A 21,178-nucleotide genomic window follows, 5' to 3' on the forward strand; every position below is an offset into this window, starting at 1 on the left:
TTGGAAGACCTCAACACTGTATTAGGAAAATTCTGAACAACTTTCCCCGAAGCCAACACAGACCAGTGCTTGTCAAAGTCAGCCTGGAAATACCTGCCATCAGATCAGTCCCACTTCCCCGCTGGAATTTTTCCAAAGCCAACTGGTCTAAATTCACCAGCGAACTGGAACATAATGTACAGTGGATTCCTCCTACAACAGGAAATTATGAGCGCTTTGTCAAACTAACATCTGCCATCGCAAAAAAGCATATCCCAAGAGGATACAGGAAGGATTATATTCCTGGATGGAACCCAAAATGCAAAGAGCTACGAGGAATATATGCTCAGCAGTGACCCTGAAATTGCAGATGAACTGATCCAGTGTCTAGATTCATCTAGAAAAGAAAAATGGTTCAATCTCATGGAAAATATGAGTTTTCAACATTCCAGTCGAAAAGCATGGTCACTTCTAAGGAAACTTGGCAACAGCACTCCCAAATTCGGTCCCAAGAGCTCTAAGATAAAACCAAACGAGGTGGCAAACAGATTAGTTAACCTGACAAGAAAACCAGTTGGCACAAATAAGAAAGAGTCAAAAAGAATTCAACAAGAGCTAAAATCGAGGATAACCCAGGCCAAAGCAGTCTCTCAGTTTTCCTCTGATTTCACAGCTGCTGAGATCTCAACTGCGCTAAAAGAAATAAAGTCAGGAAAAGCAGCCGGATTGGATGGAATATACCCAGAATTCCTTATACATTGTGGTCCCCGAACAACCGAATGCTTGCCAAATTTTACAGCAATATCTTACATGTTGGACAACTACCGACAATACTCAAAAGAACAAAAATAGTAGCAATCCTTAAACCAGGGAAAAGTGGAGACAGTGCAGAAGATTACAGACCCATAGCCCTTTTAAGTGTCTGCTACAAACTACTGGAGAGAGTAATATACAATAGAATCTCAGCCAAAATCCTAGAGCACATACCACTTTAACAAGCTGGCTTCAGACCAAGCCGCAGCTGTACCGACCAGGTGTTAGCCCTAACCACCCATATTGAGAGGGGATTTCAAGATCGAAAGAAGACCGTAGCAGTGTTCGCAGATCTGTCATCAGCTTATGACACAGTCTGGCGAAAAGGAATGATCCTCAAATTCCTGAAGTTAATCCCTTGTAAGACGATTGCCACCCTGCTGAATAATATGTTGGCTCTTAGAATGATTGAAGTACACCTACATGGCAACATAAGTAAAACTTACAAACTGAGTGACGGATTACCACAGGGATCGGTACTGGCTCCATTGCTCTTCAACGTATATACAGCAGATCTACCTTCAACTAATGCTAGGAAGTTTATATACGCTGACGACATCTGTTTGGCAGCTCAGTCTGGTGATTTTGCTGGAGCAGAAACCACACTCACTAAAGATCTCTGCAGAATTGATAATTATTTTAAAACCTGGCGACTGAAACCAAACATAACAAAAACAGAGGTCAGCTGCTTTCATTTGAGCAACAGACAAGCCAATTATATCCCTCAGGTTCAATTCAGAGGTCGTATACTGAAGTTCAATCCTCATCCAAAATATCTAGGCGTTACCTTGGATCGATCTTTGACTTACAGCGAACATGTACGCAAAACATCTGCCAAGATCAAAACCCACAATAACATCCTGCACAAAACAACAGGAACAAGCTGGGGCCCATCTGCATCCACCCTCCGAACTACAGCACTTGCGTTAGTATACCCAGTAGTCGAATACTGCTGCCCAGTATGGCTCAACAGTGCCCATACAAAGAAGATAGACACTCAGTTAAACGATACAATGAGGACTATATCAGGAACCATCCAATCCACACCTTTGGATTGGTTACCAGTTCTTTCAAATATTCCACCTCCTCATCTCCGAAGACAAATGGCACTGAAGAAAGAATGGCTTACATGCTGTGACAATCCTCTTCTACCAATACATCAAGACTGCCTATGTGAAGATCTCAGGCTGAAATCTAGGAACCCTTCTTGGTTACTAGGAAAGAGGCTAGCCCAAGATGAATTTCATACTAACACTGCCTGGCGCGATGGGTGGGCAGCTTCAAACCCTGACAGATTAGGTCTAATTTCGGATCCAGTTATGCAATCTCCTGGTTTCAACTTACCCAGAAAAATCTGGTCATCACTTAATCGGATCAGAACTCAACATGGCAGATGCAACTACTGGAAACACAAGTGGAAGATTACCAGCGATCCTTATTGCGACTGCTCTGACGTGCCTCAGACCATTCCACATATCGTCGCAGAGTGCCCACTCCGAAGATTCAGTGGAACAATAAAGGATATCCACGAGGCCAGTGATGAAGGTGTGAGTTGGCTAACAAAACTGGACATTCAGCTTTAGCAGCAATGCAGATATTGATGAGCTAAAATGTATAAATATAGTTTGTTTATTACGTACTTGTTCTGTGTGTATAGATGAAACTGTTTTTCGTGTAATTGTACATATTTGTTAATAACCAAATTGTAACAATGTATCCTCATGCCATATATATATTCATGTTATTTGCCATTTACTGTCTGAAAATGTGTCAGAGCGGCACAGTGCTGCTTTGTGATAACAGTGAATCGGTGGTTGTTAGAGTGGCCGTGGTTTGCTTTGTTAATGTTGCGTACATTTGGCAATCCAAACCGCCTACAATGACTATGACCCCTCCACTGAATTAGTCAGATAGCAGGGTCTATTTTTAGCTCATGGTAGTGGCAATGCGGTGAAGCCAGTCAGTTCCGTCGTGAGTGTGGTGGAAGTCTGACCTATTCTATTAGGTCAACAAGCAGGCTACACTTAATTCCCTTGTTATTTATGTGAATGGGAGAGCAGAGCTAGGGACAAACACTGGTCTACACCTTCCTGCCCCAAGAGACAAGTTTTGACACCTGGTGCAAAAAATATTAAAAAAAGCTGCCTTAGTTGATCAGTAAAAAATTATTTTGCCACCGCTACACATCAAACTGGGAATCGTGAAGCAGTTTGTTAAGGCCTTGGACAAACGTAGCCCCTGTTTCAAGTACATTTCAAGCAAATTTCCACATTTATCTGATGCAAAAGTCAAGGAAGGCATTTTTAATTGACTACAAATTAGAAAGCTTCTGAAAGAGAGAAACTTTGGCGTGGAACTTGTTGCATGGAATTCAATAAGACATCATAACAAAGTTCCTAGGAAATGTAAAGGGTGAACAACACGAAACAATAGTGAAAACGATGTTGGATGATATGAAAGAGAATGTAGAATGAGTCTGAAACTGCACTTCCTTCATTCTCATCTTGATAACTTTCCAGAAAATCTTGGGACTGTCACTGAAGAGATGGGAGAAAGGTTCCACCAGGACACCAAGGAGGCAGAAAAAAGATACCAGGGGAGGTGGGATGAACCAATGATGGCCAACTACTGTTGCTGTTTGAAAAGAGAAGACAAACTTGATGCATCGTAGGTTATGATTTTCATTTCCGTGTTGACGTATACCTAATATAATAGAGTTTGAGGCATGTTCCACCATTCAACACATTGTAAAATATATTAAATTTATTGGGCGAAGACCAGTTTCGACTCCCTTGGAGTCATCAGTTTTTGTTGAATATCAAATCAAGGGGAATCTGATAACAATCACCATTAGGGTTGCCTACATACAACTTGACTGGTTGACATAAGATATAATAATTTTAAAAAATATACACATAATAGCGATTGGCTTAAAACACATCAATGGGTTGCAAAACAAACACCTTAAATTGTAACGTACACATGGTATGCAATATTTGGAACTTATAAAGTTCTTGATTCTGGTTTAAAAAACTGTCGTGTGTTCGTGGAACACGGAATAGACTTGTTGGTCTTGTTTCAATCTATTGGAAACAAATGTACTAGTTGAAAATATACACATTGACAACAAAATTTATACGTTGACATGAAACACATGGCACTTCAATGTTCTTGGATTTGGGTTAAAAAATACTGTCGTATGCTTGCATAATTTGGCATAGACTTATAATTGTATTGAATAGGTGGACACAGTAATTTTATTCTTGAAATAATTTTACTATAGACGTATCAGTCTTGCCACCATCATCTGAAAACTTTAGAACCTTTTGAAACGAAACCTAATGACTAATTATACCACACAATCACATAAAACGTTTGGTAATTTATGAATGTTCTTGGATCTGGGCTAAAACACTGCACGTGTGTTTGAAGAACGCAGAACAGACTAGCTGGATTTGTTTCATATATTTGAATAAATGAATCAGTTGAAATATATACATTGGCTTGAAATGCTTGGTATTTTGAGAATGTTCTTGGATCTGATTTAAAATTATTGCCGTGTATTTGTGGAACACGGAACATAATTGCCAGTCTTGTTTCAATCAACTTGAATATATATGACATAGTTGAAATATGCCTGACAATGAAATATTTAATAAATGTAGAAATTGCTCGTTTTAGTTTACGTAATCTTGCAATGCTTTAGAATAGCATGGAAATAAACTTACTGGTAGATTTAAATTGGCTGAAGAGCTGGGGGAACATCCTTCATTATGGAACACTTGCTTATGCATAGAGGCATGATTTTTTCGCATTAACGATAAACGTGACAAAAAATATTTTGAAGCGATTTTGCAGTATCTTTACAAATCATATGTTTCTGGTTAAGAAAATATGGATATTATGTTTGCAAATTAAAGTGAGTTACAGCAATAAGGCCATATTAAAGCGAAATTCAATTATTTCGCGATAAGCGCGATATTACAGTGAAATCTGTAGTGAATAACGAACTTGACATTTTGTTCCAAGAAAAGGAAGAGCGAACAAAAATTCATCAACAGGAAAGAAATATGTTTTATCATTAATGTTTTGAAAAATCTCTACGACATGGCATCAAAGAAAAGGGGTTGGCGCCAGGCTTCTTGCCAAACGAAATGTTTGGAACGTTGTTCTTGTGGTGGCTGGTAATCCCACCCCAGCCTGTCCCCTCACGGCATTGTGCAATCCTGGAATCCCTAATGACTTCTACAAGCAGCACAATTGAGTGGTGTATTTTGGCTTCGTGGTCAGGTAAAATGAAGAAAGTGATCACAGACAGTAGCTAAGATGGGTCGCTCGACAAGTGTTACGGTGCACAGCAGAGCTAAACAGCTTGCGAGTGAAGGTTTATACATTTCGGAAAGTGATATTTTAATGTGTATATTTTGTAATGTTCGTATCGAGCGGGAGAAAAAAAGATAATGTCTCAAAACATTGTTTTTAAAATAAGGAACATTCAGAATGTAAATTTAGCACTCCAACAGTGAAACAGCAGGCAACAAAAGAACTCTTATTAGATTTGCAAAAGAAAGCTAAGGGTGAAAAAATAGAATTTTTTCACGAAACAACAGTGATGCTACTCAAAGCCAACATCCCGCTGGAGAAGGTAGACGACCCTGCAGTCCGGAAATGGCTTCAAAAGTATGTACCAGGTATGTAGAGTCTATCAAATAAACCTCCACAATCAACGATCAGTGATAGTAAGACTAGGTTTTCTAAGACCTCTTTCTAATAAAGATTTTTCTTTTTTTCTATTGCTTAGGATCTGGTGACCTTCCCACAGCCAACCAAGGAAACAATACTTCCCCCGTTGCTCAAACTAAGTACTAGCAAGCATCAAACAATCTTTGGAACGGAAAATGGACTTGGCTTATCTGCGACGAAAGTACTGACTCTTCAGGCCACTGTGTGTTTGCAATCTTGATCAAAACTCAAGATCCAGTATCTGAACAGGAAATATTTTTGTTAAAATGTGCATTTCTAGATGCTGCGAACAGCAGAACGTGTTCTCAAGCAATCCTGCATGTTTTGCATAATTTTGAAATTAACTATGAGAATGTAAAGTATGTGATAACTGATTCTGCCCCATATATGTTAAAATGTTAACTGCTTAAGGGAATTATGGGACAACATTTAATTCACATCACCTGCTGGGCTCATAAATTCAGTTTGTTCGATGATGTCCTGCAAAAGAATTTGAAAGAACTTAATGTCATTGTGTCAAAAACAAAGAACTGTTTTCATATGTCAATTTTATTGTATCCCGAGCCTGTGATGAGTAGATGGGGAGGTTGGTTTAAAGCTGACTCTTACATACATGCAAATGTAGATATCCTCCGCTCATTTTTCAAACAGTTGGCACTGAAACCTGTACCAGTGGTAAACTGGTTGGCAGAAATGGAAGATGCCAGATTTTGCAACCTGGTAAAATCCCAAGCAGCATTTGTTTTTGAAAATTGCAAGTTTATTGCAGACTTGTTCTGGAATTAGAAGGGTCTAGTTATCCATATCCTCACTTGCTTGTTTCAAAAACAGAACTGAAAGATAGAATGAATGTACGCCATTGTCCGGTCCCAAGCCTGGAATGAGAAAGGAGGAGGGTTTGCTGGTCTGGCACCCAGCTGTAAAACTGCCAACGCCGAGTGTTGGGCGGCGGGAAATAACCTGACTCCCTAAAGGGGCCAACGGCTTCGGGCGAATGAGCCCCTTTAGGTGGGGTGATGGTCCCCACAGTGGAGGAAATGTCACTGGAATCCATTATGCAGCGTCTGTTCTCCAGGTTAGGGTGGCTGCACAAGGCATCTGTACTCCAGAGGAGCGGCCTCATTATCACCTCACTGGATCACATCCAGAGTTTTAATTCGGGTCCTAGTCCCACACAGGTGACACATTGACAGTCAACCATGGAAGGTCTTTTAAGGAATACTCCACCGGCTGAACCAAGAGTTCAGAGAAGGCAGCATTCGGATACAGTGGGGCTGCCACCTAAAAGATACCATGAAGTCGGAGGCATGGAAATACCCCAGTACCTCATACAAGAACGAGACAAAATCAAGAATCAAACCAAAGCAGATAACATACTTCTCTACACACAATATAAACTCACTCATGCAAACCGGTAAACTAGAAGTGATCGCCGACATAATGGACCCACACAAAATTCTTATCATGGGATTACAGGAAATTAGAAACACTGACCAGGATGCCTTGGAATCTCAAGGGTACAAACTTACCTGGGAAGAGAGTGATGAAGAATGTCCCACAATTTGGAACAGGATTTTTGGTCAGCCTTAAAATAATAAACTCAGTTCAAGAATTAAATCACAGTCTCCACAACTCTCAACGCTCACCTTAAAGGCATCTAATAAAATCTGTACTATAATAATGATAAATGATAATGATAAAAACAACTCCTCAAAAGACCATGAGGACCTATTGGACCTGACCACAGATATCCCCAAACACCATGTAAAATTATTAATAGGTGACTTCAACGCTCAACTAGGGAGAGAAAGAAAATACCATGACATCATTAGAAAATGGCCAGCACACAAGGAAACAAATAAAAATGGAGAGAGACTAGTTGACCTGTGTAGAAACCATAATTTAATCTCAAAATCTACATGTTTTAAGAGGAAACCTCAATAACTCAAAACATGGAAACACCCTGACTACACTAAAGGAGAATGGCAACTGGATCACATCTGCACGGACAAATACCACCACAAAGAGATCTATAACGTCAAAGTCCTCCGAGGAACAGACACAGGTTCAGATCACTACGTAGTTAAAATTAAAATTAAACTCACTCCCCAGAGGGGACAGCAAAAGCAAGCCCTTAAAAAAAAAAAAAAACAAAAAAAAAAACAAAAAAAAAAAAAAAAAACAGATCCTACCCAGCTAATCGACAACAAAAATTACCAGAAAGCAACTGAAAAAATAAAAATCACAGATTTATTTATATTTATTTATATCGTGTCAGAAGCATACATAAGTTTAAAATTAAATATAAGGAAAAAAACATAAAATAATATAAATACTTCAATGACGAAGACCCACATTAAACTATGTGAGCCGAAAATCTTGCAACATCAAGTGCATTTGGCTTCGCTTTAACCAGGTCTTTTGTTGTGCAGATGAATGGGCATGAACTACACTGCAGCAAATGGGCTGTGGTCTGCTCTTCTCCACATACACGCAAGGTACTGTCCACTTCGAAACCCCATTTCTTCTGGTAAAAATCACAGATGAAGACTTAGTACACAACCTTTGTGCCGCACCAAGTTTGCCTTGGTGACGCACTTCTTAGAACATACCACAATCTTTGACCGCTATCAACATTTTTTGTTGATCTATTCGCTGAACGTGACTATGACTTGTTTTCTCCTTGACAGAGCGCTTCCGGCCATCAGCCGAAGTGTCTCTGAGCAGTCTTGTGTTCACCTTCTTTGGAATAAGATCGTTAGATGGCGAAGCCAACATGGCGGTCTATAAAACAATGAGCATCTTGAGATGTGAAATATTTTACTTGTGTCGTTTACTTTTCCTGCCGTGGATTTAACCACTCAATTCCCCGACTCTTCCTTTGAGTCGCTATTTTGTGACTACCTAAAGGCACTGCACTCTGTCCGATTATTCAGGTAATTTTCATTTCTTGGCTTGCTATGGTTGCGTGAGCATATTAGTTATATATTTTCCTGCTAATTTCACGTTTCATTTTACTGTAGGTTTCCAATGATTTTTTGTGTGCTCTATTTTTCGTGTCATATAAACCTGTGAGGATAGAGGATGATATTGGTCTGTTGTGTGATTGTTTTGCGTGCATGTGATATGATGCTTGAGACCTACTACTTTTTATCATTCATCGATTTCTTTTATGGCCGAGCTCTGGATGTGTGATGCTGTGTTTTGACGCTATGACTGATATTCATGTTCGTCCATGGCGAGGCGATATGGATACGTTGTGGGCGTGCTGGTTATGTTGATGTTGCGGTGATTTAAGTTGGGACATGCCTTGCCTCAATGCGGCAATCCTTTATCATTCTTACGCATCCTATATTGAGCTCATGAGTCCATGAAAGCACATGCCTTGCTATGCGGATTACTGTATATTCGTTATGTGTCTGGACATACTGACTATTCTGATTTACGTACACTTCTCTTGGGTCTCTATGCTGCGTGTGTGTGGGGTTGTGCTGTCTGTCTGCCTGATTAATAATATTCTCCGTTTCTCACAGTGTTATTTTTATTTACATTTTCTTTATTTTCATTCTTTGGGCCATTTGCTGGGCTAATTATTTAGTAACGTTTGTTGTGTTCCTTCGAATGTGTCTTCTTTCATTGTTATTTTGTTTGGTCGCCTCGTAACTATGGCAACCATCTTTTATCTTTCCTTTGTTCTTTGAGATGCTGCGTATTCGAGATGGGGGTTTGTTGTGATGAATTGCGTCTCGGGTGATGCTTGTTCTTACACGCGGAGAAATTTGAGTCGTGATCTGGATGTATCTAATGTTTTTGATGTGTGTGAAGTTCCTTTAGTGCATGTGCGTTTTACTATTTCACTGTGGGGAGTGACGCGTCATATGTCACGCATACGAAATAAGGTGGGGGCAATCCAATCGTACGTTGGGAAATGTCTGGCATTGTAAGAGGCGAATGTGGCCATGTTTGATTTGTGTTTGAAGATCCTCTTGGTATCAATTGGAGGTATGAGATAGACACCTGACGTAAACCTCAGTGTGTAACGTTTGTTCCTATTCATTTTCTTTTCATCTATCTTGTTTTGCCTTATGTTTATCAATAAACCCCCATATTTTTGATCCCGTTCTTTCTTTTGCTGGGATGGGGTTCTGGGTTCTTTTCATTCCCGTTCCTCCCCTTACTCTAATTTGGCACGAGTTCAGCTCCAGGCTGTTTTAGTCTGTTTCAGCCCGTTCACGGCCTATTAAAGAGGTAAGTAGGTAAGTATCCATGGACCTGTCGGTGTATGTACGTGAGTGTGTGTGCGTATATATGTGTGCGTATGTGCGTGTGTGTCTTCGCTAGCAGAGAGAGTGTGTGTGTATCCCCTGTATGTGTGGGTGTGTGCGTTTGACCTTAAACAAAGTGCAGAAGACCTGGCTCCAATTAAACCATGTAAAGAACACCAATGGTGGAACAGTGAATGTGATGAAACAGTGGAGAAAAGACATCAGGCATGGCTATTACATCAGCCCTAAAAAACAGAAATATCCTATCAAAATCTAGTAAAACAGAGAAAAGAAACTACGTAAGTATTAGAAAGAATAAAAAGACAACAACATAAGGACACAATGCAGTTAATTGAAGAACAATTCAATAAAACTCAACCAAGGGACTACTACAAAACCTTCAGAGAGCAGCTCCAAAATTATGAACCCCCAACCCTACTGATGAAGGATGAAAATGGTAAGCTGGCCCATAACAATAAAGACAATGCAGAAATTCTGGCTTAATATTTCAACAAGCTTTTAAATTGTGAGGAACCTACAGAACTCCTTCATTTGGACACCAAGGATAAGAAAACCACCAGAGAACATCAATCCCCCCCCACAATAAAGGAAATCTATCCACTCTCAATAAATTAAAAAAACTACAAAGCGCCAGGAGAAGATCAGACCTTTGCGGAAATCTGGAAATATGCAGGAACATCAGCAAAAGTTGCCCTCCATCAACAACTTGTCTCCATCTGGATTAAAGAAGAACTACCAGAACACTGGACAACAGCCCTCATTCACCCTGCACAAAAAAGGAGACAAAACCGATCCTATTAACTACACGGGAATCTCGCTCCTAGACATACAAAATATTTTCAATAATCATCCTTAATAGGATAAGTTTACAATTTGAGAAAGAACTAGGAGAATATCAAGGAGGTTTCAGACCCTGGAGGAGCTGTCCTGATCAGATCATGAGTCTTAAGTTGATAATGGACTATAAAGGAGAAGAAACAGAGATATGCTGATAACATCTGTAGATTTCAAGAAAGCTTATGACTGCATCCATAGAGAATCTCTGTTTAAAATTTTAAGACACCTTGGACTACACCCCAAATTAATAAACATGATAAAATTGACTCTCACTAACACCAAATCAAAAGTGAAGTGACTACGGCAGGGAGATGGGCTCTCACCACTATTATTTAATTGTGCTCTAGAAATAGTAACGAGGAAATTGTTTAGGAAATGTCCCCCCAAAATAAAGATTGGGCGAAAATCAAAACAAATTGCCTGGGTTTCGCTGACGATTTAGCATTACTAGCAGTGGACATAAAAGAAGCAAAAACCTGGATATCAGAACTTTGAAACATTGCAAATAAAATTGGCCTCAAAATATCATTTGAAAAAACAGAAATGATGCCCCAAAAACCAACACAACTAAAAGAAGTTACCATAAATGGCAATAAAATCAAAATTGTAACTCAGTTTAAATATCTTGGAGAAGTAATAACACATAACCTAAATGAAAATATCTCAATCCAAACAAGAACAAATAGATTAGCTAAAGCACAAAAATTAACATGGGATATCTACAAAAAGAAATGTCTATCAATAAATGCAAAAATAAAACACTACAACACAGTTATAAAACCAGAAGCTACATATGCAGCAGAAACATTTTTTCACCTGAATAAACAATCAAAGACAGACTTCAGAAAACTGAAAGGAGGATTTGGAAGAACCTGCATCAATAAAAAATACCAGAAAGATGGACAGTGGCAGTTAATATCTAACAAAGCCATGTACAAAGAGCTAGAACCCATTACAGATACTATGCTTAAGAGGAGACTGGGATTCTTTGGACATATGAGGATGCAGGATTCAAGACTTCTGAAACAACTAGTACAACACAATCTCGTCTCAAAAAATACCTCATCAGTATGTAAATGGATCAGAGAAGTAAGAGAGGATCTGAAGGAAACAGGCCTTACAACAGAAAACACCACAAATTAGATGAAAATGAATACAAAACTCAAGAATACAAACCTCCACTTTACCCTTACACAAAACAAACCAACAACACACATATTTTCAACTGAGGAAAGGGCACAAAGATCAAAGCGTCTGAAGTACTGGGAGGATTGGAAAGCCCGAACAATCCCTTCAAAGAGACCTGAATGACGGACTGACTAAAGTGATCCTATGTGGTCATAAAATAAGAAGAATCAATGAATCTAATTGCTTCTGGCCATGTTGGTGAACTAGTTAGTAAGATTATTGAAGGGTTTAGTGAATTGTTAAAAAGTGAAGCGACTCTTCTCTTCAAACATGTTAGTGTCTTAGTGTCTTAGTTGTAAAGAAAATTGAAAAGCACATGTACCCAAGTGATGCTAACATTTTATTTGGACTTTTGAATGACTTTTTCATCCAACTAATGTAATACAATCAAACTATACAAGTGTTTCGTCACTGAGTGAAATGGTACAAAAATTGTCTGGTTTTAAAATGTTGAAGCATTCTGATATTATTGCTGGGTACCTTGCTTTTAAAGATATTTTGCGGGGAAAAAAAATTGAAGAAAATCCCGGTCAACAAGTTGAAATAATTCAGTCAATGCTAGCATTAAAATTAACACACCTGAAATTTGCAAATTGTATTTCAAAGTCTATTTGGGTTCCCTGTTCATCCGTTTATGCAGAGCGATTTTTTTCGAAGTACAATTTGATTGTCAATGACCGGAGACGACTAATGAAAGAGAGCTCCATTGCATTTTTATTTTTTTTGCTAGTTGCTTTACGTCGCACCGACACAGATAGGTCTTACGGCGACGATGGGACAGGAAAGGGCTAGGAGTGGGAAGGAAGCGGCCGTGGCCTTAATTAAGGTACAGCCCCAGCATTTGCCTGGTGTGAAAATGGGAAACCACGGAAAACCATTTTCAGGGCTGCCGACAGTGGGGTTCGAACCTACTATCTCCCAAATACTGGACACTGGCCGCATTTAAGCGACTGCAGCTATCAAAATCGGTGCAGGAAATAGTAGATTAGGAAGTGAAGTCTTAAATGAAGTAGATGAATACTGCTATTTGGGTAGCAAAATAGCTAACGAAGGCAGAAGTGAGGACATAAAATACAGAAAGAAAGAAAATAAATTTGCTCTGGAGTATATGGTACTGTAAGGAAGTGAAACACGGTAACTAGCTCAGAAAGAGAACAGAAGCTTTTGAAATGTGGTGTTACAAAAGAATGCTGTGTACGTGAGATTCATAGATTGAATCACGAATGAAGAGATACTTAATCGATGGTGAGAGGAGATTAATTTGGTGAAATTTGACAAGAAGAGATAAAATGATAGGACACATAAGGATGTAGGATGTAGTAGTTACATAGAAGTGAAAAGATAAGCACAGGATAGGGTGGCATGGACAAACCAGACTATGGACTGATGACACACAACATATTCACTAAGACAACATCTTATGCAGCGACTGCCAACATGCGTCCAGTGTTTGGAAGAAATGCTGCAAAATAGTGTCAGTGCTCTCACATCCTTGCCCCAACCCCACGATGATACTCGATACGTTAATTGGTCAATAACATATGAATAGTAACACAGTAAGGTTTCCACCTATTCAGTACTAATATGTATTTACAATGTTATAAATTACATGGAACTAGTTTCGACCCACCTAGAGGTCATCATCAGCCATATTAAAGCATACATAAGTATTTTGTCGAATCCTAAAACATGTTATTTTTAACTGTAATAATCGTATGGATTTTATAATTTATAAAGTGAAGTTTGGTAATGAGATGAGAAATGTTAGTATGGTACAGTTGCTACTTCGGAAAACACTGGTCACTTAGATGAAAATAAGATCCAAGTGAGTCTCGTAGAATATTTTGAAATTCGGTTTTCTTGAATCCGGATAGATTTTTTGGTCTAGTTCTCCGTTTCAGTGTTTACAAGCCCTTCAGTGAATCTTCATTTTGAGTCATAAAGTAGAATATTTAAAACTTGACCGGATAAAAGCAGTTCTGTAACAGTGAGGAATTACTGCCAGGCACTGTCAGAAGTCTATACCAAGCAAGATCACTTTTCTATCGAAAGGTGATTTGCGATAAGTAGCTGATCTACTGTGGAAAGAGCGTAACTGGGAGTCATCATTGTCTCTTTCCATATGATTAACTTAGCCTGTCTTTCTTACTCTGCGTCTTCTGACATTCTGATGTTCACTCTGCTAATTTAGAACCATTACTCTTGCTTTACTGTAATTCGTCTTTCTCAGAACGTATCATTTTAGCTTCAGTTCTTTGTCTCTATAATTACATATTTTATGTTTGCCACTCTTTGTCTTCCTCATGGAGTTCTAGTACGTTGGATGGTCGGCCCACTTGAAATTTCTTAATTTAACACATGAAAGTCATACAACCTTTCAGGCGAGACCTCATTCTTTCATGGACGTCATGTTCTCCCGACAGATTTCTGCTGGTGTATTTCTGTGGACGTATAGCCAGTTGAATTAGGTTCAAAGCTCCAAGCTCAGATGCTTCAAATCAGAGTAAAACATGGTTCAGTCTTATGCCAATAGATGACAATGTTGTGTGCAACAAAAATGACAACCTCACCTCATTGAATGAGAGGCATTTTATTGAGAAAGAACCAAACACATGGAATTCCATCTCAGCTGAAATATGTCTCTACCATAGAAACACCTGCAATGAAGTATCCAAGATCAACATTTGTTAAGATGTCATTCCTCAAACTTGTGCGCCCAGCCCACATGGACCGGGCGATTTGGCCGTGCGGTTAGAGGCGCGCAGCTGTGAGCTTGCATCCGGGAGATAGTGGGTTCGAACCCAACAACAACTTTGTTACTGGTAATAGAAATTCCACGAGCACAACGTTTCATTTTCATCCACCGATTATTAATTTATCCAATGTTCCTTTGAATGATGACAAAAATTCAATTCTAGCCAAAGGTCCTAATCACAACTGACCTAATCTTAATATGCTTAATACCACTAGTACTATGATTTTGGAGTCTGTACTAGCCATCAGTAAATTGCCCCTTGAAAAACAGATTTAAGTTCAGTTTGAAGTAAAATGAAAAATTAGTGACATTCCTAACTCAAATAATAATATGAACCCCACCAACTCTATTAGCAATAAAGAATCAATCATTGAACAGAAGCGAATACGCGCTCTTAAAAAGAAGATTTCTGATAATCTTATTGTCACTAAAGCTGACAAGGGCAACACTACAGTTATAATGGGAAGAAATGAATATATTGATAAAACTAAAGAAGTTTTTTCTGACAGTTCGTTTACTGTAGTTAAAAAGGACCCTACTCAAAAAATCCAATGCCTACTTAAACTCTTAAGAATACTTCATTCCTTCTAAGTGAACAAGAAAAAAAAAAATTATTAGCATGAATCCAAGCCTTCCGACCACTAAAGCTATTCCTAAGATGCACAAACCCGGCGTCCCCATCCGCCCAATTATCAATTATAGACCAAGCCCTCTATATAAAACTTCTCAATGCATTCAAAAGTTTCTAAGAAGATATCATTTTCTATCCAAAAAATCTGTTAAAAATACTACAGAAATGATCGAAAATCTGAATAAGTTTCATATCCAACCTATTCTGCTTCACTCTTTCGACATTGTAAGTAAGTATTCAAACCTCCACGCTATACCCTATTATAGAAAACAATTTAAGTAAATACAGCCACCTAAGTGCTTTGGAAATACAAGATTTTATGTCTATCTTGAAATTAGTTTTAACACGTTGGCTGCCAAAGCGGTACATTGTACCGCTGAGTGAGTGTCTCATGAGGCCACGGCGGTACAAAGTACCGCTGACAGGTGTTGCTATATGACTTTCCCTGCTGGGCCGGTGGACCGCTGAGCTGTTGAATTCGCTATGCTAGCGTACCGCTATGGCCTCGGAGCAAATCCTGGCGAGCTTGGTTTCCAAAATACAGTCTTTATTTTTTATTAATCCATCCTCTTTTTATTGGCAATATGTGAGTATTTGTCCAATCAGTTTAGCCATGCGCTTAGCTGTGCCGGGTTAGTTAACTGGCAAGCTCAAGATTTTGGAGATTGGGTTTGAATCCTACTGTCGGGAAACCTGGTTATGGTTTTCTGTGATTTTCCATTTTCACCCCAAGCTTATGCCAACCTAATCAATAGGCCACACTGATTCCTTCCAAATTTTTGTATCCATACCTGAGCTAATTTCTTCGCATATTGCAATGAATATAGCGTAAACATGAGCTTATTTGCATTTTCTAAATTGACAACATTCATTGACAACATAGCAACATTTTACACTACCATTGAGCATTTGGCAAGGAGTAAATACGAAATGAATATATTTCAAATTTAATTTGGTGAAGAGTTTTTGTGTTGCAAATCGTAATAGATCAGTTTGATATATACACTACATACTAGAATTCTCATACTGAAGAGCTAGCGTCATTATCTTCCGAGTCCGAGAAGAAAACGGTTTCATTTTGTAACTAACCTCTCCGTTCACTGGTAAAATAACTTAGAAATATCTCGCAAGTATTTCACACACACCCTACTGTAAAACAATGAGTGTCTTGCGATTGTAGTCCTAAGCGCCAATAAACAAATCGTGGCACGCTCTTATCTATAATGCGTACTATCAAGCAATGCAAGCTTCTAGTACCGCTAGACTGTACCGCTCTGGCCGTCTAGGCAAAACCATGCAGTGAACTTTCCTGTGGGGCCACGGCGGTACCGCGGGGTGCTGGGAATATTTATTGTATTTCGTACGTACATTGAACACCTAAGTGAAATATCACTTCGATTTTTGCTTTATTGCTTATTTACTACATGCATGAAAGAAAAAATGCTTTGGCCACCGGGACTTTTCTTGCTATGTGTCCTGGCAGTCAACGTGTTAAATAATAACTATTTCACTTTCGACAGTGTTATCTATTAGCAGGAGGAATTGCCATGGGATCGCTGGCTTCGGGTATTTAAGCCGAAATTTATTTCGATCTTTTGGAACTTACTAAAACTGATAACAATAATAACTTCAATAATATTCCTTTTTGGGCTAGGTATGTGGATGATACTTGAGTGATCTTAGATGAGAGCACAACTGACGCTGCTTCCACTCTTGTCAACGTTAACAATATTGATCCGCAAATAACATTTACACTCGAATCTGAGCATGAACAAAGAATGCATTTTTTAGACTTGACCATCATTAGGCAACCAAACTCCTTAACATACAATATTTTTCTACTATTCGTGAAGATTCTTCACATCCCAAAATCAATAAAAGAGCAGCTTATAATAGTATGGTCCATCAAGCCTTTACTGTCCCAATGACCGAAAGTGATCTTAAAAATGAATTGAACACTATCCGTATGATTGCTAAACTTAATGGATACAATAGTTATGTCATTGAAAGTATTATCAGTAAATACAAACATCACCCTTTAACCACTCTGAAAAACAGAAAAACCAATAGTTACTTTATTTTCTACCTTCACGTTCAATGAAGATATTTATAAGGTCACTAACGTTTTTAAAAAAACGTGATGTTAAAACATCCTTCAGAACCATAAATAATAATGCAACAATCTTACACAACTCCTCTTCTATGAATAAAATTGATTGCTTTTCAAAATCCAGTGTATATAGGGTAAAATGCAACAGCTACAATGTTACTTACGTTGGACAAATGCCCCGAAATACAATAAGTTTTCAGCAGTTGGGCAACACATGAACGATTACAATCATAAATTTACCGTTATTAAGCATGATATGGAAATTCTCAGAATTATGAATAAAGGACCCCTCCTTAACATAGCAGAGAACTGTTTTATACATCTAGACCAATATTTTAATCCAAATTACAATCTTGATGACATTTCCAAAAAGCCGAATATTCTTTTTGACCTGCTCATTCACCTTTTCAGAATCTCAAAATCAAATAATCAAGGTCCGATTTTTCATTCTATTTACAGTACTTTATTAAGACAATCTTCCATATTCCCTCATCCCCGCCTTAATACCCCCCACCCCCTACTCTCCTTCCGCTTCATTTCCTTTCTCTTCTCTTTCTCCCCGCACCTCCTACACAAGACTTCCTTTGAACCTCACCTACTCCACCCCCCATTCTCACTTCATTTCTAGCTCCGCTCAGCTTATTACAACACGAAGTAATGTCCCATATAACATATTTCATTTAGGTATTTTCTCCCCCTAACTTATCTCTTTCTTTCTTTCTTTCTTTCTTTCTTTCTTTCTTTCTTTCTTTCTTTCTTTCTTTCTTTCTTTCTTATCTGTCATTTATTCAATGTCAACTGCACGGTCCACATTGAACTGCGAATTTCTAACGACCTTTCTTTAATTCTATATATATATTAAACCTCCACGCGCAACAACCATCGTCCTTCAAGATTCTAGAAACAGAAGAGCTTTTTCTTAGCATCATACTTCACATCCATGTATACTAAATTTATGAACATCTTGAGAAGACAGCGTGACTACAACTCAGTTGACCTTTGAATGGAAAGCAGCATCTCTTATGAGCCAGCCTATATTGATTTCCGTGACCAGCAATTTTAAGGATTTCTTTTACAACTTTTAATGTTATAACGGTGCACTGGACTTTTTTTTAAATCTCTACTTTTTAACATAGTGTAGTGCATCTCTCGATTCTTAAGCCTCCACACGCAACAATCACCTTCCTTCAAGTTCCAAAAAACAGAAGAGCCTTTCTAGCATCCGTGTGTTATTACATTTACTAATATCTTAGGAAAATGACGTGACTTCGGCTCAGTTGTTCTTCGAATGGATAACAACATCTTTAAGGAGCCAGCATATATTGAATTTCATGACCAGCAACTTGAGGATTTCTATCTTTAACAACTTTTTTAATGTTGTACGGCGCACTGGACTTTTTACGAATCTCTATCAGAGCTATTTTTTTTTAACATAGTGCAGCACGTCTCTCAAATTCTTATCTCAGTTTCTCACATGGTATGTACAATTTTGAGACCTGATGTGTCTTTACATTGTTTAATTTCTTTGATACTTATGTATTTAATTTGCTTTAGGCTGATGATGACCTATTGTTAGGTCGAAACTAGTCCCTAAACATATATGTGTACCGAGCTCAATAGCTGCAGTCGCTTAAGTGCGACCAGTATCCAGTAATCGGGAGATAGTGGGTTCGAGCCCCACTGTCGACAGCCCTGAAGATGGTTTTCCGTGGTTTCCCATTTTCACACCAGGCAAATGCCGGGGCTGTACCTTAGTTAAGGCCACGGTCACTTCCAATTCCTAGGCCTTTCCTATCCCATCGTCGCCATAAGACATAAAGCAAATAGCAAATAGCAAGAAAAACATATGTAATTTAAACTCTGTACAATTTGTATTGAAAAGGTGAACATTAATAATACATTATTTTAACTCTATTGTAATCACAGTTCAATACGGATCTATTATAATGAAATTTATTTCTTTTAATTAACATTTTTTCCGACTAACAGGGCTCAAACCAGCTAACCACAATGTCAGACCATAATATATACTTAATGACCATGGGCACCAGACACGTTGTACATGTTGATGGAAATAATGTGTTTTGATACCCCAGAATGGAGAAAAAAATCATTCATTTCACTGAAAGATAGACAGATAGTATTTTTTTCTAAACAGTTCATACATGATAGTCATCACTGACTTGTTCTAACCCATATCTGGTACCAGTTCTAGTCTTTTGAACGTTTGTTTCTTCCACATACAATGTTTGTGGAGGGTAACAGAAGTCACGATGTACTTAGTACGACCTCATGCCAACTGATATAGCTGTGTACCTACATCATGGTGAATGAGACAATAACTTTGCTGAAAAAAAATGTTCTTTAAAAAGTGTACCGGGTGGTACACCTCCACGCCGCTAATTCAAACTTTGCGCCAGTTGAAAATCCTCTGCTGGAGGAAGTCCGAACTTTATCTAATGTATTAATTTTCAAGTTACCCAGAAGATGTCACTACTTGGAAATTTTGAAGTTTCAGAACTGGGTCGTTTTCGACGTATTTTTGTTTTGCTTGTAGTAAGAAGTGTGAACTTTCTCTTCTAGAGGACACTACTGAAGAACTACTATAGTGCACCCTAGTGCAAGGTGAAAGAACTGTTTTTTTGGAGAAATTTTTATTTCAAAAGTTTGTTTCTTGTTAAATTTCTTTCTGGTATTGTTTAAGTTGGCTGTATACCCCTTTCTTTCCCCTTGTTTTGAATTTAGCCAATCCCGAATTTCTTTAATTAATTTATGACCAATAAGGTGTTTCTTCTTCAAATTGGATATGCTGCTTAACCCTAACCAATAAATGATTGTGGGCGGGTGTTTTCTTTCCTGAAACGCCTCGAACTTTCCGCGAGAGTATATAAACTGCTGATTTTAGGGTCTCTGCGCCACTTCTGTACCATCTTTCAGTGTGTAAAGTACATAGCAGGGGGCGGGAAGCGCCTCTTTCTTCGGACAGCAGTTCAACAACCAGGTAAAGGCCGTATAATAACTTCTTTTCTTGCTAGCTCAGCAGTTTAACTCTCGGGGCGGGTCCGAAGCTTTTCCACCATGTAACTTTTCCCTAAAATGTAAAGACTCTTAGCATCTATTCTCTTTTATGCTACATATTGGGATAGAGAGTGCTTAACCCTCTCGAGCTCCCACTCATATTGTTTTGAGGTGAACTTACCTTTTCACAACCAATTCTTCTTTAACGTAATGTAAATTGTTTCCTTCTAAAGTCACCTCGTTAGTATGGGATTAGCCCTTGCATTTGTGGCCTAGAGCCAGATTAGGTTTTAAAACAAAATGTATTAGGAGTGCAGTTCGCCTCCTCTCACATTGGTATTTTAGAGGCCATGTAATTATCCTTTTCTCGCTTAATAGGCCTCAGTAGGTTGGGTATTTTACCCCTGTGTTTACGTCCTTAGAGGACAGCTTGAAGGTCGAGTTAGGTGTGGCCTTTTGATAGGCTTAAAACTTTGAGAGCGGATCGCTCTTTTGAAATTTGTTTCTGCGTGCCTCTAGGAGGTCTTACTGTGTAATTTGGAGCAAGTGCTCCTGGGCATGATTGGGGTTTTCTGCCCCTTTGTTAAACCTTATGTACATGTAAGCTTGGGCTAACTGCTCAAGAATTGTGAGTTCGGGGCTCGAAGCCCAAAGCCTGTAAATACTGTTGTTGCTCTTTTGTTGCCTTGCTACTCTGTACCTTCCATGCTTGTTATTTCTTGATTTTGAAAAGAGAATATAACCTTGTTAAATTTTACATTAACTTTAATTTCGTAGTTTGAGATCCGTTCACCCCCGCACCTTCTTTCACCTCTACC

General features: G+C 38.6%; 1 protein-coding gene across 1 annotated transcript in view; it reads right to left on the reverse strand.

The window, feature by feature from the left end:
• Positions 1-21,178, reverse strand: part of LOC136856873 (streptococcal hemagglutinin) — a 202,805-nt gene that overhangs the window by 125,495 nt on the left and 56,132 nt on the right. The window lies entirely within an intron of this gene.

Source organism: Anabrus simplex, chromosome 1, assembly GCF_040414725.1.
Source record: "Anabrus simplex isolate iqAnaSimp1 chromosome 1, ASM4041472v1, whole genome shotgun sequence".
In the NCBI taxonomy this organism is placed as follows: Eukaryota; Metazoa; Arthropoda; class Insecta; order Orthoptera; family Tettigoniidae; genus Anabrus; species Anabrus simplex.